The sequence below is a fragment of the Neovison vison genome, chromosome 5 (assembly GCF_020171115.1).
Source record: "Neovison vison isolate M4711 chromosome 5, ASM_NN_V1, whole genome shotgun sequence".
NCBI classification, from domain to species: domain Eukaryota; kingdom Metazoa; phylum Chordata; class Mammalia; order Carnivora; family Mustelidae; genus Neogale; species Neogale vison.
The window spans coordinates 113,866,435-113,885,405 of record NC_058095.1 but is presented as its reverse complement, the minus strand read 5'-3'; the positions used below and the strand labels follow the sequence as shown (position 1 = coordinate 113,885,405).

The 18,971-nt window shown below is 36.5% G+C and overlaps 1 protein-coding gene across 2 annotated transcripts in view; it reads right to left on the bottom strand.

The window, feature by feature from the left end:
- VWA8 (von Willebrand factor A domain containing 8) overlaps nt 1-18,971 on the bottom strand; it is a 330,223-nt gene that overhangs the window by 290,221 nt on the left and 21,031 nt on the right. The window contains exon 1 of one of the 2 annotated variants that reach the window (XM_044249815.1): nt 341-411. The exons of the other annotated variant lie outside the window; for it this stretch is intronic. The gene's annotated coding sequence lies outside the window, so the exon portion shown is untranslated. Of the gene's footprint in view, nt 1-340; nt 412-18,971 lie in introns of those variants that run through there. 2 annotated transcript variants of the gene reach the window in all.

Here is an 18,971-nt window from a genome sequence, read left to right as displayed (position 1 = left end):
TTGTTTAATCACCCAGTGAGGTCATGAAAGAATTCAAAGATCAAACTAAGAACACTTGCCAAGGCTAAAGCTGTGCTTCCCCCACCAACCTCAACAGCACAACTTTACAAGTGTAGTCTACCTCCCACCCCACCCACAAAGCTAACATTTAACCATTGGAAAAAATAAAGAGAAATTTCTGATTTCCTTTATCCTGGTAAAATGATCAAGAACAAGGTTTGGGGGGCAGCCTGGTTGGTTTGTCATGTCACTGGGATCACACTAAAGCATCTCATAACTTCCCCGAACCAAGTGCCTCTATGTCTGAAAATCAGGAGATTCATCACTTAAGTGGACGTACGTGGCTTCTCTCCTGTCCTCTGAATCCTCTACAACATGCACAGGGAGCTTATCATCCTCGAGGGGGCAAACACTGGTCCTTGGAAAAGGGGTTGAAAAAAATTGTTAGATGTTACAATGGTCTGCTGTCCACTAAAGGGATACTGTACATAAAAGATATGTAGTAGATCTGTGGTATTAACATTTCATGAGATTGGGGAAAGACAAGTTGGGGTTTAAACGTCCTTGGATGAGCAATAATGAAAAACAGATTGAGAAACATTGCTCTAAGACCTAGACCTCTGAGAATCTACCAAGCAGTTTCAGGATGCTGTGGAAGCAATTCACCTGAGACTGGAGACTCGACCTCATTTATAACTATCAAATGTCCACTTAAACTATTTTCTTTTCCACTTCAGGCCTAAATCCATCTTTGTGATATATAGTTTACTCTTTCTTATTTCAAGATGAGTTAGTCAGCTTGCTGTATAAGGATGACACAAGATAAAAGAGTTAAGAAGCTTTAACTTCTCCGTCATAAAATTACACAATGTTCCCTATCCCACGGATCTACTACCTTTTCTTATGCCAATATCAAATATATAATTAAAAACATGAACACTTTTGGGATTCTTTTTGCTTATGTTTTTACAAACCTCAGCTTACTTTGGCCACAGGCCCTCTCAGCACTGTTCTTACAGTTTGGTGTCACTTTGTATTTAGCTTTGGCAATGTGCCTGACCTTCCATTACCTGGACTTGACTATTTAAAACACGACCATTTCCAAAGTTCTAAAAGGTAGAGCCAAGTAGGTCTCTTCTGCTTCCTCCCACTGTTTATTATTTATAACTACTTTTAACTGTTCATAATTACAGTCTCCATTAAGTTCTATATAGTTCTATTCCATTTTGAATGCCTTGACCTTGGAACTATAGACATTTTTAAGACCTTTTTTAGAGTTGAAGGCAGCAGTTCCTAATCAAATGAGAGGTCTGGACCTCACAAATTGTCAGTATCAATTAAGTGCTGAGGTACAGGAATAATTTTTTTTTTTTTTTTTTAGCAAACTCATGAAGAGTCAATTATATCTATAATTACAGAGCCCTTTATATGCCATGTACTTTCTCAAGCAGGAGAGAAAGGCACAGAGTTATGTGAAGTGGGAACTGAGTATAATCCCAAGTATGTTCACAGGAGTGAATCCACTGAGCATGATCCTCATGTGTTGAGAACTACTGGCCTAAGGAACATCTGACAATTCTCAGCAATCCTTTCCTTTACTCTTGCCACTCAACAGCGGTTCCCACCTAACCACAATACTGCCACCACTCTATGCCTGCCAGAAGGCATCTGGAAATGTCTGGGGGTACTTTCAGTTGTTGAAAAGCTTTGGGGGATGAGGGATAATTTGGTACACTACTGACATTTAGTGATGCTTAATACAATGTCCAAGGTAGTCCCATTGCCCAGTATGTCAGTGGCACCCTTGCTGAGAAATACAATGTCTGAGTTTGGGTTTTTTTCAAGGTTTCTGTTGCTTGCATACCACTACCAAATTATTTCTAACTAGTCACAATTAAGTCTGGAGGAAGAGTTCCTCTTCGTTTCCCCTAGCTTCTGAAAGATGAAATTGTCAGGAAGGCAAATCAGTAGTGAAGAAATTCTACCTTTAGTTTGATCTGCTAGATGTCAAGATATCCAAGGCTCTCATCACCACATTTCAATTCTACCTAAGTTTCTTAATACACATAAGCAGCTTCCGAATCCTGTAGCTGGCCCTGTAGTCTATGCTATACCTTCAGTAAGAATTCTTTTCCCGTATTTTGTCCTTCTCCAATAAACAGTCATAATAACAGCAATAATTTATTACATCTTTTTCATGTGCTGGGTAAAAATACAAATGATTTTTCATACAGGATCTCTTTTGGAACTCACACCAACCCTGGGACACAGCAGACTCTACTGTGTCAGAATACAGAACTGGGCCAAACTGTTCAAATCCCAACTCTGCTGTCTACTAGCTATGTAAACTTCAACAGTTATTTCAATTCTCTGTGCTCAGTTTCTCCATCTGTATAACAGATATAACAAAGGTACTTATTCATAAGGCCATTATGAGGATTAAATTGGGCACTAGAACAGTGTCTGGTAATAGTAAGTGCCATATAAGCATTCTTTAAATATTCATTACCTAAGTTTCATGAAAAGAAAATTGAAGTTCTTATTCACAGTTGCTCTGTGCATGAACCAGGACTTTGACCTAAGCTTCTGAGTTCAAAGCTTGCACTCTAGCCTTTATGTCCTACTACCCCTCCAAAATCTTTTTAACAGGCTCTATCTTCAGATCCAAGATTTCCCCTACAAGTGTGCACCTCATGGGGCTCCAACAAGTTTAATGGACTTGCTTTTCTGGACATCAATACTATTTCTTCATTTTTGAGAATGCCAATGATATCATGTTTTACTCCTTTTCTTGAAAATTCCAATTTTTACACTATGATACGAGAGGACCTGTTTCTCTAAAAAAAAAAAAAAAAAAAAAAACACCTCCCATTTTTACTTACTTATTTTTTAGTTTAGTCTATTATGTCAAAGAAAATATTTAATTTGTCCAAAAATTGTATTAAACTACTGAGAGAAAGCACCACATACTGCTGTGTGGTGTCTGTGGTGTATTTTACGTTAATGTTTGAAACTAGCTGTATTTTTAGGATGGCCTCAAGAAAACATGAGTCATACTTAAAAGCATTCCAGAAATAGAAACAAGATGTAAGACTGTACATTACGAACATCTGCAAAACAAACCGCCAAACTGCCATGCATAACCTCATATAAACACAGCCCTGTGTGCACGAGGAAACCCTGACTTCCATGTTTTCAGGCACAAGATGCTACCTTCCGGGAGGCCACATAATGATAAACTGATGTCAAAATAATACCAGAGAGCCTAATCCTATATTCTACCATTTCCCTCTCTAGGTAAAAATAAAACATCTGGTTCATGTTGGGCTACATTCCTTATTCAATCCCCAGCCAATACTTGTTTTACCAAAAAAAAAAAAAAAAAAGTGTACTATTTTTACCCAGGCATATTCAAGGGCTTTAAAATAAGTTTATTAAAGGAATCCAAATTATAATTTTCTCCCTCTGCAGACTTAAACTTGTCATACATGTAAAGATTAAAATTAAAATTTCAGAAAATTATACATAGTTCTCATTTCATTATAGTAAGTCCTTGAAAACTAGTGATGCTTTGTAAGCATCCCAAGGGGCAACATAATATAATGGAGGGGAAAAACATGCCTTTGAAGCCAAACAGACCTAGCTGTGATTTCTCATCCTGTCTTTTATCAGTGTCCTTGGACAAGAATTCTGAATCTTCCGGGCTTAAGTTTTCTTATTTTCAAGAGAGCATTAATAATACTTATCAAGTATGACTATTATGAAGATTACAGGTAAAGCGTCATGCCAAACCCCTCAGCCAGTGACAACCACGAATGGAAGAACATTAAAGCCTTATCCTCACCTGCAAAATCCTCTACCTGGTGTGCGTCCTAGACAGCGGGCTGCACAGTGTGGACTCGGTGGTAATGAATGGGCTTCTGGGTTTATACTCAAATGGCCATCTGGACCTAGAGCCCACCCTGAAGAAATAAAGGAGAAAGGAACCCAATATTTACCACATCCCTGACTACTAGAGCTTATGTTAGGTACTTCCTCATGGCATTTCACTGTATTCACCATAGTCATCCCACAAAATAGTTCAGGAAGAATCTGAACCCAGTTTTGCCACACTACCCTGCATTCCCTCCTACCACAGCACAGTGAGAGATTTCAAAAGAATCACACCTAATCTCAGTGCAAGTGCATGTTCATTTACTAAACTGTCACCTATCACATATCATTCTGTACTTGACTATGATGGATGTCAAGGAAAAAAACATACAGTATATTTAGAACTGAAACCTACATCATTTACCACATGGGCTAACCAAACTAAGAAATTAAATCATTTACACAGCTACATTTGTTAAGGACCTACTCTATGGGCTTAGCACCAAAATGAATACAATAAGGTCCTCTGAAGGTGTCAAAGGAAAACACTGCATATATTTAAAGCCTCAGTTTATATAAAGCCACTCATCTATAATGTAGACTGATGAGTCTGATCCAATATAGCTGTAATCCAAATTAAATAAGAAGACAATACTGGCCAGCACAGTCCTCAGAATAGAGAAGCCATTTAGTTTTTCTTAAAACTGGAAAAACACATCAATATACCTTAAATAAATGGAAGCATATTCACATACAATGATTAAGGGTCAAGCTGCTTATTTTTTGTGTAGAGATACTGGAACAAGAGTATATATATGCATGTTTTTTCTTGTATTTGCATAGAGAAATACAGAAAAGATACCCCTGCAACTAATAATGTTGCAAATAATGTAAATAGAAACAGGTGAAACTATGATTTCTCAGGGTGCGTTTTTTTATATTGTTTCAGTTTCTGAAACACATAAATGTACTATTCCTACAAAAAAAAAAACTAAGTTACTTTTTTTAAAATCAAGTTTTAGAAAACCCTTGAGACAGGAAAATTTTTATAATATAATGCTTTGTGAAAATGGTCACAAAATAGTACATAGCGAATATTTTCTTGAATGATGCAGGTAAGTACAGTCATTTTTAAAAACACTGGGTACATTTCTAAGATTTGACTCACACAAAGTATATTCTCCGACCAAAATTAAATTGTATTGCAAATTAATAATAAAAAGATCTTTGGGGGCAACTGGGTGGTTCAGTGGTTTGGGCCTCTGTCTTTGGCTCAGGTCATGATCTCAGGGTCCTAGGATCGAGCCCTGCATCAGGCTCTCTGCTCAGCGAGGAGCCTGCTTCCCCCCTCTCTCTCTCTGCCTGCCTCTCTGCCTACTTGTGATCTCTGTCTGTCAAATAAATAAATAAATAATCTTTTAAAAAATTTAAAAAAAAATCTTTGGAAAATCTCCAAATACTCAGAAACTAAACAGTACACTTGTAAATACCACATGGGTCAAAGATGAAATCAAAAGGGAAATTGCCAAGCACACTGGAACAAATGAAAATAAAAATATAATGTAGCCAAATTTATGGCATGCCACTAAGGGAGTACTTAGGGGAAATTTTATAGCACTAAAGGCCAGTGTGGAGAAAAAGGAAGGATTTCAAATTAATGGCCTCAGCTTCTGCCTTAAGATACTAAAGAAGGAAGAGCAAGTGAAACCCAGAGAAATGAAATCTATACTGATCAGAGCTTAAATCAACTTTTGTAGCAACATGGACGGGACTGGAAGAGATTATGCTGAGTGAAATCAGTCAAGCAGAGAGAGTCAATTATCATATGGTTTCACTCATTTGTGGAGCATAACCAATAGCATGGAGGACAAGGGGCGTTAGAGAGTAGTAGGGAATTTGGGTAAATTGGAAGGGGAGGTGAACCATGAGAGACTATGGACTCTGAAAAACAGTCTGAGGGGTTTGAAGTGGCGGGGGGGTGGGAGGATGGGGTACCAGGTGGTGGGTATTATAGAGGGCACAGCTTGCATGGAGCACTGGGTGTGGTGAAAAAATAATGAATACTGTTTTTCTGAAAATAAATAAATTGGGGAAAAAAAAAATAAATCAATGAAATTGAAAACAAAATAATTTTTAAAAATTAATGAAACCAAAAGTTTATTTTTTGAGAAATCAATAAAGTTGACAAATCAGGAAAGACTGATTAGGAAAGAGAAAAGAAAAAACAGTTTGGAGGTTCCTCAAAAAGTTGAAAATAGAACTAACTTACAGCCCAGCATTGCACTACTTGGTATTTATCCTAAAGATACAAATGTAATGATCCGAAGGGGCACGTGTACCCCAATGTTTAGAGAAGCAATGCCCAAAATAGCCAAGCTATGGAAAGAGCCTAGAAATCCAACAACAGAAGAATCGATAAAGAAGATGTGATACACACACACACACACACAATATTATGCTCCATCAAAGAAATGAAATCGTGCCATTTGCAATGACGTGGATGGAACTAGAGGGTATTATGCTAAGCAAAATAAGTCAATCAGAGAAAGACAATTACCATATGATTTCACTGATATGAGTAATTTGAGAAACGAGAGAGAGGATCATAGAGGAAGGGAGGGGAAAAGGAAATGAGATGAAACCAGAGAGAGAGATAAATCATAATAACAGACTCAACCTCAGGAAACAAACTGATGGTTGCCAGAGAGGAGGTGGGGTGAGAAGGAGAGGGTGGCTGGGTGATGCACATTGGGGAGGGTAAGTGCTATGGTGAGTGCTGTGAATTGTGTAAGACTGATAATTCACAGACCTGTACCCCTGAAGCAAATACAGTATATGTTAATAAAGAAAAAAAAAAAGAGAGAGAGAAGACACAGATTACCAAAGTCAGGTCAGGAATATGAGATAGGGGTTGACATGAAGTACAGATACTTCAGATATTAAAAGGAGAATTAGTATGAAAATTTTTATGACAACACATTCCACAACTTGGAAAAAATGGACAAATTCCTTGAATGATGAATTCCTTTAAAAAGTCAGCTGTTCTTGGGGCACCTGGTGGTTCAGTCAGTTAAGCATCTAACTCTTGGTTTCAGCTCAGGTCATGGTCTTACAGTCATGGGATCTAGCCCCACTCAAGCTCAGCACTGAGCATGGAGCCGGCCTGAGATTCTCTCTCTTCTCTCCCTCTGTCCCTCCCCTTCTCCCACCCACTCACACTCAATCTCTCTTTAGAAAAAAAAAAAAAAGTCAGCTGTTCCTTAGCTAACACAAGAAAAGGTAACTTCAATAACTATATCTAACAAAGAAATTGACTTAATTAAAAACCTTTCCATGAAGAAAACTCCAGGCCAAGATACTTTGGCCTTGAAGTCTACCAACATTTAAGGAAAAAAAGCTAATTTTATACAAATTCATTCAGAAAACTGGAAAGGAAGAAATCCTCCCCAATTCATTCTATGAGACCAGCACTGCCTGAAAACGAAAATCTGACAAAGACATCACAAGGAAAGTGCTATAGACTGATTATGTTCCTCTAAAATGCACATGTTGAAATCCTAACTCCCAATGTGATGGTATTAGGAGGTGGGGCCTTTGGGAGGTGATTAGGAGCACTCACGAATAGGATTAGAACCCTTAGAAGAAAAGACACCGGAGCTTGCTCTGTCTCTCCACTCTTTCTGCCATGTATGGATGCAAGAAGTCAGCAATCCACAACCCAGGAGAGGGCCTTGTCAGAACCCGATCATACTGGTGCCCTCATCCCAGACTTCCTGCTCCCAGAATTGTGGGAAATATGTTTCAGGTTTTTCATAAGCCACCCAAGCTATGATGCTTTGTTATAGCACCTGGATCTAGGACCAAAAGAAAACTACAGATCAATATCCTTCATAAATATAGACACAAAAATTCTAAACAAAATTCTCTCAAACTGAAACCAATAATATGTAAAAACAACAACACATTATAACCAAGTAGGATTTATTCCAGAAATGCAAAGTTAGCTTAACATTTAAAAATCAATTAATTCCTGGCAATTCACAGACTTGTACCCCTGGGGCTAATAATACATTATATGTTAATTTTTAAAAATCGATTAATTCACCATGTTAACAAGCTAAAAAAGAAAAACCACATTATCATGTCAAAGAACACCTGACAAAATGGAATATCACTTCCTGATTGCAATCCACAAATGGGAGAAAACTTCCTCAACTTGATAAATAACATATATGAAAAATCTATGCCTAACATACTTCAGGGTGAAAGGTAGAAGAACGCTTGCCCCCAAAATCAGAAATAAGACAAATTCTCTCTTCTCATCACTGATATTCAACATTTACTGGAGGTACTAGCAAAAACAGTAAGGGAAAAACAAACAAAGAAAAGGCCCCACCCAATTAAAAAGAAGCAGTATTACCTTTATTTATATATAACAAGACTGTTTATACCAGAACTGTGATAAAATCTACAAAACAAGCTCTAGAATTAATAAGCGAGTTTAGCAAGGTGCCAAAATACAACGTCAATATACAAAAATCAATTGTATTTCTATGTTGAAATTAAAAACCAACACCATTTATAGTAATAACATCAAAAATATGAAATACTTGAATGATGACTGACAATGTACACAAAACCTATACACTGAAAAAAACAAAAGGGGTACCTCTAGGTGGATCAGTTGTTTAAGCACCCAACTCTTGATTTCAGCTCAGGTCATGATCTCAGGGTCCTGGGATAGAGCCCTGACTCTGGCTCTGTCCTGGGCTTGGAGCCTGCTTAAGGTTCTCTCTCTCCCTCTGCCCCCCTCCCCAACCCACCCCCATCCCTCTCTCTCAAAGAGGAAAAAAAAAAAAACACTGAGAGAAATTAAAGATCTAAATGAATGGAGAGATACACCTTGTTTATGGGTTGCAAAACTCAATACTATTAAGATATCAAATCTACAGATTCAATGCAATCCCAATCAAAATCCCAGTAGGCTTTTTTTGTGGAAACTGATAAGCTGATTCTAAAATCATAAAGGTCCAATGGACCCAGAATAATCAAAACATCTTTGTAAAAGAACAAAGATGGAAAACTAATTAACATTACCTGATTTCAAGATTTACTGTAATACTTTAGCAATCAAGATAGTGAGACTATGGTGTTAAGATAGAGATCACTAGAACAGTCTAGAAACAGACTCACAATTTCTGACAAAGGTATAAAGGCAAGTCAGTGGAGAAAGGATAGTCTTTTCAGCAAACAGTACTGAAACAATTAGATATCCATATGCAAAACATGAACTTTGACCCATACCCTATATAAAATGACCTCTGACTCACGCCATTGTGTAAAAATTAACTTAACATGGATAATAGACCTAAATATAAACTATGTATACAACTGTGAAAAGATTGGGGAGAAAAACAAGAAAAAAATCTCTGTAATCTTCCATCAGACAAAGATTTCTTAGGTATGACACAAAAAACCACAATCCATAAAAGTAAAAACTGATAAATTGGATTTCACTAAAATTCAAAATGGCTGCTCTTCAAAAGTCACAATTTAAAAAATTAAAGGACAAGTTGCCAACTGAAAGAAAATATTTGTAACTCTTATATCTGGTAAATTTCTTATATCCAGAACGTATGAAGAAATCTCAAAACTTGGGTGCGTGAGTGGCTCGGTCAGTTAAGCATCTGCCTTCAGCTCAGGTCATGACCCCAGAGTCCTGGGATCAAGCCCCAGGTCGAACCTCCTTCTCCCTCTCCCTTGGCAGCTTGTGCTTCCTTGCTCTCTCTCTCTGTCAAATAACTAAATCCAAAAAAACAAAACAAAACAAAACAAAACCCTCAAGACTCAAAAGAACACAAACGCTCTAATAAAAAAGTGGGCAAAAGATGTGGACACTTCATCAAAGATATACAGAATGGCAAATAAGCACATAAATAAATGTTCACCATCATTAGTCACTAGGAAATGCAAATTAAAATCACTAGGAAATACCACTATATACCTATTAGAATGGCTGAAATTAAAAACACTGACCATACCAAGAGCTAGCAAGAAGGCAGAGGAACTGGAACTCTTATACACTGCTGGTAGAAATGGAAAATGACGCAACTACTTTGGAAAAGAGAATGGCAGTTTCCTGAAAAGTTAAATATCTACTATGTGATATACCATTCCACTCAGGCATTTACACACGAAAAAAGAAAGTATTATGTCCATATAAAGACTTACATATGAATGTTCAGAGCACCTTCATTTAAAGAGCCTCAAAACAGTAACAGTGATGTCCACCAACAGATGAATGAATGAATAGGCAAACTAATTACTCAGCAATAAAAACTGATGAACTATTGAGACATGCAACATGAAAGAATCTCAAAATTATGCTAAGTGACAGAAATCATGTAATATAAAATGCCTGTAAGAAAAAAATATATAATATATATAATAATACATATTAATATATAAATAAAATTGAACATACAAATATATATTTATAGATAATAAATATATTTTAATATATATGATTCCATTTATATAAAATCCAGAAAATACATACATACAAAGCAGATCAGTGATTCCCAGAAAATGGAGGAACCAGGGGACATTTATAAAGGGGCTTGAGTACACTTTTGGTGGTGATGAATTTATTTGACCAATACTTGACTAATGATGTTTCAACTTTCATAAGTTTTGATATATCAAAACTTATGAAACTGAAAAGAAAAACAACTTATGAAACTGTACATTGAAATATGTGAAAATCATTATATGTAAATTATACTTGGCAACATTTTTCTTAAAAGATTTGAATAACACATTAAGATGTTAACAGTGGTTATAATTAGACTTATATATGATTTCAGTTTTATCCTTTTGTTTTTCAGTATTTCAGTATCCCAAGTTTTTTATATTCATCATGTTTTATTTTTGTAATAGGAACAAAAAGTTATACAGTTTGAAAAACCACAATGCAAAGTAACAACAGCCTTTCTGGAAGTAGAGAATAACTGGTACACAGGGAAAGCAGTAATATGACAGGTAATATCTATTAGAATATTTGACAAATCAATTTATCACAATTTAACATCCAAAATTCAATTTGCAACTCAGCTTCTTATAAAGTTCTTATCATTCATAACATACTGTTACATTGTGATAATCTACTGAAGATATTTTTGTTGGCCTTAGGGTAGCTGGTCATATTCATGACAAGACTATACCAACCAAAACCACAAAATTAAACCAAAGGAATGACTTTTAGTTATGAACACATCTCAGAAGAACCAAGAATTTTTAGGTCCTGTCAGATGAATCTGAGTTCTTTAAACACAAAGCATGAACATTTTATTTTTATAACTCAGGTTCACAGAGAAAGCAGTTATAATAGATGTATTCTTTAGTAAGTTTCACTTTAAACATAAGGGTTTTATCAGCTATTTTTAGAGTTATAATCTAACACATGCTTACTGTAACAAAGGAAAAAAATCCAAAAATGTAAAAAGAAAAATGATCTCTCTTGACCCCTTCCATTCGCAGCCTCACTCCTAACCCAATGCCCTCAAAAAAACTTAAAATTAAAAACCTGGAGTTTAGCCTTCCATACTTTTCTGTGTACAGAAAGACATCTGACATACCTGTGAAAGTATTCAAGTTGCTAAAAAAAAAAAAAAAAAGTATCAGACTGTATACACTACCCCAAAGTCCGAAACCTTTTTTTTTTTAGTCTGCAATTTTTGCTTAACAATATGGCATGGACACCCTCAAGATCCACAGATATAAATCTAACATTATTTTTTAGCAGTGCAGAAGTCCATAACATGGGTAAACAATTATTTATTCAACTATTCCTCTACTGATACATTCATTGCTTCTTGTTTTTGTCACTATGTAACACCAAAATGCTAGAATACATATTGTGTACAAATATCTTTTACAAACTGATTTTTTCCTTAATGAACATAACTGACAAAGAAACTGCTAAATCAAAGATATATATATATATTTTTTTTATTTTCTTAAAGATTTTATTTATTTATTTGAGAGACAGCATGAGTGGGAGGAAGGGGCAGAGGGAGAAGGAGAAGCCGACTCCCCACTGAGCAGGAAGCCTGACGTGGGGCTGGAGCCCAGGACCCTGAGATCATGACCTGAGCTGAAGACACTTAAGACTGTCACCCAGGTGCCCCTATTTTCTTAATTTTAATAGCTACTACATTATTACTTTCCAAAGAAGCTATATCGACTCACACTTCCACCAGCAATGTCTGACAATACCTTTTCCCTGCAATCTTGTAGGTACTGGACATTATTATACTTTCTGGTTTTTTAGATTTATTTATTTATTTATTTGAGAGAGAGAGAATGCACACATGCATGTGTGGGCAGAGGGAGAGAATCTTCAAACAGACTCCCCTATTGAGCATGGAGCCCCACATAGGGCTTGATCCCACAGCCCGTGAGATCGTGACCTGAGCCAAAACCAAGAGTCTCACACAACCGACTGAGCCATCCAGGCACCCTACTATACTTTTAAATTTTGGCTCTTATATAATTAGTAACTCTCTAACTATTAAAGAGTTTTAGAACATACCCATTTGGATTCCCTCTCCTGTGGCATGGCTATTTAAAACCTTTGCCTATTTTCTACCAGATGATACAGTGTTTCTTAGCAATTTCTGAGATATATTTGTATATTAAGGGTATTAATCCTCTATCATATGTGTCAGATATCCATTAAAATGTGACTTTTAACTTAGGAGTTTACTACTTCGATTCATTTTCTCATTCAAATAATGTCATCAATAGTGGTTAAATGACCACACAGATCCAAAGAAGCCTATTTATATATTACATAGTTCAAAAATTGTACATCTGCAATGAAAGCTGCAGAAAGCATCAACGGAAAATAAAAAGCAACAAAATGATCCAAGAAACGTTAAGTTGTCTTTAGCATGGTGCCTGGGAGAAAGAACACTAAAAAAAATTTAGGCACTGAATAAAGATTGCTGTGAGACTCTGGAGGAGACTTCAGGCCAAGTCACAGGGCTTTAAAGGTTGATGGGACTCTTCCCTTTGAGGGCTCTATTCTAGCTTAAGAAATCTTAAATGAAATCCTTTTCTCCAAGTAAGTTCTCATGTAATGAGTAGCAATTAGTTAACTATTGAAGATATGGGAAATCTTCAGGATGGGAGGCTTTGCTCCTCAGATTATTGAAGCTCTGTCTCTATTCTGTAAGTGGATCTTAGATAACACCTTCCTGGAGGACTTTTGTGTAAGCTTTGCCACTCATTCATTGAAACTGCCAAGTAGCTGCAGTGATTGTTCGACATAATCCACAGACAAAAAAAAAAATGACAGTTTTCCATGCTATTCTGTCATTTACATGTTGATGAATTTCTCAAACCTCTTGAAATTATTTACAAACACCCCCTCCTCCCCCCTCAAAACCTTCCACACTATTTCACACTTTTTATGCCAAAAATCACCACTTTTAAAGCACAATGTTGTAATACTTACAGAAAACATTTGTGGGACCTAATTGCTTGGATATGAGCTCCATGTGTCCAGCAAACCTTAAATGACCTCACATATAATTGGTTCACAGACTGCAACAAGGAAATTATGTAAGGAAGCAGAAATATAACTCTGAAGTCGACTTTAAAGTCATCTATTGAAACCTGCTACCCTGGAGCATCACCTCGTAAGGCAAACGCTGGAAGAAATATCAGCTTGATATAATATAGTTTAACTCCAAGAACAAAAACATGAAGGAACCCCTTTTCACCAGGTGACAATTTCATCTAAGCCTTGAGATGCGCTTTTCATACAAAAAAGCAAAAATCTTCAATTACTCACTTCAACACTAGCAGGGGAGAGACTAGGGACTAAGATGATAAGTGGGAGTTAACAATGGTTAAGGCAGGAGGTGACAAGACCTAGATAATAAAAAACTGAAGAACAGTCCAACTCCTCTGTTATGTGGCCAGCACTGGGGTAAATGCTGCATCAAACACTATTCAAATGAGAAACTGACAACCGACTATAAGATTCAAGCATTCATTATCTTAGTCAAATGGTCAAAGAATTAAGAAATTTTATTTTCATGACATAATACCACTTTCATGTGGTTTTAAACTGAATTTTGGACTTCCACTTGAGAATATTCCCAGTCTATAGCATCTCTGTTGGCTAACAGGATTTCTACCACTTCCATTAAATTAGGTGTTAAATATGAGGGTTCATGTCTCAACACTGTGATTTTTATTTCCTAATTACTAAAAGACAGCAATTGATTTTCAGTGCTCTGAATAACCTTGGAAAGGACAGAAATAAAACAGCACCACCATGCCTCAACTATTTCAATATTTTCAATATTTACCACGCTCTTAAGTTCCAAAAGAGTTCTCTAACATACCAGTCTTCTTTTCATTCCCAGACTTACTCTAAAGTAGCCAGAAATACTGGGACAGTCTATTAAAAAAAAAAATCAAACTGAAGTCAGGAAATCTGGGCTTTGCTACTAATTAATTAGTCTTCTGACCTCTTTCTTATGGTCCTACTTTCCTGGTTATGAAATGAGTTTCAGAGAGAATGGTAATTGCTAAAATTCCTTTCCTTAACAAAAATCTGTCATTTATGTTTCATTTTAAAATGTTAAATATGCAAAAGCAAAGAGCTAAACTGAAGCATAAATATGGGTGGGAAAGCAACAGGGTATCAAAACTTCAATCAACAAAACACTATTTTCAAAATATTTTAAAATATTTTAAAAAGTAACTCCAAAAGAGGAGGGGATAACTATCTAGTTTCTCTAGTTTCTCTCGAAACCAAAACCCAAAACCCATAATCAGTCATGTAATAGCAAGAGTAAAGCCAAACAACTATGATTTTTCCATCTTGGAAACAGTCCCTGAGAGAGGGAGAAGTAGTTGAAAGAATACAATATTTGACCCTAATATAGGAAGTAGATGCTCCAAAACATGTTTTACTAATAAATAAATATATCTACCCCAATTAATAAATAGCAACCATGTAATAATTATGTGGCTATGTGAGATTTTGGTTTACTTATTAGCTCAGCCACTTTTCCTATTTCAGGTTAACCAAACTCCCAAAAGTCTTTCCCCTACAAAAGGGTGCAGCTCCTCATACAAAAGACTAGTAGAGACAATGTTAATTTACTACTGGGTATAACACGGCACTATTATTTTGATATACAAACAATAATATACCTAAGGATACTTATATTATTATGAATATGGTGGGAATAATGATGAATGGATGACAAGCACAGAAAAAGCAAACCAAAGCCTATACACCATCCAACTGCTTTCAGTATAAACTCTTTTCTGATAAATTACAAAGGGTAAGCTACTAACACCTAAACATAAAAGAAATGAAAATTTTTAATTGCATAAAAGATTTCTGAAAACAGCAACAGAAATTCAAAGTATGTTAAAACAGAAAATGTTGGGGCACCTGGGTGGCTCAGTGGGTTAAGCCTCTGCCTTCAGTTCAGGTCATGGTCTCAGGGTCCTGGGATCAAGCCACACATCAGGCTCTCTGCTCGGTGGGGAGCCTGCTTCCCCCTCTCCCTCTGCCTGCCTCGCTGCCCATTTGTGAGCACTCTCTCTTTCTCTCTTTCTTTGTGTCAAAAAAATAAATTAAAAAAAAATTCTTTGAAAACAGAATATGTTGAGGGTTTTTCTTTGTTTGCTTTTCTGGGGTTTTTTGGTGACAAAATATTTGGGTCTTTCTATATTTAAAAACAGATACCTTTTACACATGGAACTTCATGATCTAAGCCAACTACTGCTACATTGCCTCCCTGCCAGTCATTTGCAAAATATGAAAATATATTCATTCAAAGCATATGTTTGTAAGTCTTAAAATTGATATTGTTACTAGGATCCCTTGAATCCTTAAAGCTGGTATAGGCTTATTATACATTCTCTCACTTAATAAGATCCCCAGTTCCCAAATGATTAAGCATCTATAGCTATGATAAAATATTTAAGCAGACCCTCAATAGGAGAGAGACAGTGCCATCTTAGTTGTTAAAAGGGAGGAATAGTGCTATCCCCTGCTGGCAACAGCCAAGCAATGACCATGATTCATGTCTAGGTAAAGCTTGAAAGGCCAACATTCCTTCCACACTATAAACACATAGTGTATTTTTAACACATTATGTTTTTAACACTATATAAAAACTATATATAAAACGATATTAAAAATATATAATAGTATAAAAAAACTACAGTGTTTTTAACACTATAAAAACATATTGTTTCAAAGTTTTATCTTTGAAAGAAGATTGAAGCTTTTTTGAAGAGCCTACTGCCACCATGTGTGATCCTAGAAACAACCTAACTATGGACAAATTCAAAATCAAATCTAGAGAAGATTCCAGATTCATTCTTTATTTTTTAGAGAGACAGAAAGCAGGAGAAAGGGAGAGGAACACTGCCAAGTAGGCTGTATGTCCAACATGGAGCCTGATGTGGGGCTCAGTCTCACAACCCTGAGATCACGACCTGAGCCAAAATCAAAAGTTGGTTGCTTAACCAACTGAGCCACCCAAGTGCCCCTCCAGATTCATTTTTTAAAAGTAAAACTGAATGAAGACGAAATGTTTTTAACCTATCTTTTAAGCGGAATCATAGCAGCCCTCAGTATTAACCATGTTCAACAGTGTTATAAGGATGGGACAATGGGAAGTAAGAAGGAACAGAATCAGGAGACTGAGGAAATGGTTGTGTCAGGGACTCTTATTTATTGAGCACTACATCCCAGGCATTATCCTATTCATTTTACACAGGCTATCTGATTCAATCCTTAAAATATATCCATAAGGTTGAAATGATTGTTTCTACACTGGCAAGAAAATCAGAGCAGTTAAATGACTACAGAAATAGAAGAAGGCCGAGGAGGAGGAAGATGAGGAGAAGGAAGGAAGAAACTTAAATCTCAAACATATTCTTTTCCTTCCAAATAGATGCTTCCATACAGAACACAAACTATGTATAATGGTTTTCCTACTGTCTATCAAGAGTGGATATTATTCCTCACTTCCAAAGTTCATTATAAAAGTTAGCTACATTCGTAATAAAAAAATAAAGTCCAGAAATCAGAAAAAAATGAGTGTTTTCAATCATCATGTAAGGTGTTCTAAATCTACTTTGTTAAGTTTCTCTAGGTAAATATAACAACTTATTAAAGATTTAAGTCCCTAGTTTCACCCCCAGAAAATATTACCTATCAATTACAATAATATGATTAGGCATAACCATTAAATAGTGAACACTAGAAATAAATGCTCCTGAATCCCACTTCTAGTTAGGAAGAAGAGAATTGAAGAGAATTTTACTTTCAACCTGACAATGAGAACAAGGCAGTTAATCTGTAAAAATCACAGTTTCTTAAAACCTACCATACAGCTAAGAATTCAAAGAAACCTGAATGAACTAAATTCTAGAGAGTAATGAGCATTTTCAAGGAGAGAAGAGATGCACAGCATGTACATCCCAGGCAGAATGGTAGGAGGAGGAAGAAATCCGCCATAGGTGTATCAGGAGAAGCAAGCTGAACTTCCAACAACCTAAAATGGCCACACATGAGCTGAGATGATGAACTCATCTACTGAAAAGTCTCAGTCACAGAGGAATTGGCACTTACCCATTAACTCTTCCCCCCTGGCCTTCACTGAGTACACAGGGGTACACACTAAAAACCAGACAAAGGGCAAGAACTGAGACAGATTCTTTCTGAAGCATACTGCACCTTTTGTTAATACAAGGCAACAACCCAGTGAAGCCTGGGGGTGGGACAGAAAAAGCAACAGAAAGCAACAGAAATCCCTTCACGTCTTTATACCGCATAAAGCAGCAGCTCTCATGAACCATGTTCGGGTAGAAGAGCTGAGATAAATTCCTCTGTGGCACACTTGGCCTTCATTGATATGGCCTTTGGCTGGAGAAGGGCAACAGCATAAAAAGAAATCTGGGTTGGAGAAAGGAGAATGCAGGACTAAAGGGCAAAGCTCCCGAGCAACCAAAAACACAGCCATAAAGCAAAGAGAGATGAGCCATGGTTTGTAGCGCTGGAAATTCAGCTATAAAGCATAAAGAAAGCTCTGGAATCTCACCAGAATTCACATGACAGACATTACTAAAGAGAAAGTCCTGATCTCTTCCTCAGTACCTCTGAAGGTAGAGATAAGTGGAATCTAACTAATCTACAACAAAGCCCAGTCAGAGCTCAAGCATATACTGGTTTGACTCTGCATTCCTCCTCCAGTGCCCACCTCCACAAACATGGGACTCAGCAGACGAAGAGGCATGTCCTTTTCTGGGGTAAATACCATTTACTTCAGTCTCTACCATTCTTTTATATACAATGCCTGGCATACAATAAAATATTATGAGACAAACAGAGAAGCAAGAAAATGTGATCCACTACTGGGTATTTACCCTAAAGATACAAACGTAGTGATCCAAAGGGATATGTGCACCCAAATGTTTATAGCAGCAATGTCCACAATAGCCAAACTATGGAAAGAACCTAGATGTCCATCAACAGATGAATGGATAAAGAAGATGTGATATATATATATATATATACACACACACAATGGAATACTATGCAGCCATCAAAAGAAATGAAATCTTGCCATTTGCGACGACGTGGATGGAACTAGAGGGTATTATGCTTAGTAAAATAAGTCAATCAGAGAAAGACAACTATCATGTGATCTCCCTGATATGAAAAAGTGGAGATGCAACGTGGGGGATTTGGGGGGCAGGAAAAGAATAAATGAAACAAGATGGGATTGGGAGGGAGGGAGACAAACCACAAGAGATTCTTAATCTCACAAAACAAACTGAGGGTTCCTGGGAGGAGGGGGTTTGGGAGAGGGGGGTGGGGTTATGGACATTAGGGAGGGTATGTGCTATGGTGAGTGCTGTGAAGTGTGTAAACCTGGCGATTCACAGACCTCTACCCCTAGGGCTAATAATACATTATATGTTTATTAAAAAATTAAAAATTTTTTAAAAAAGTGATCCATACTCAAAAATCAATAAAAGCAGTTCTAAAA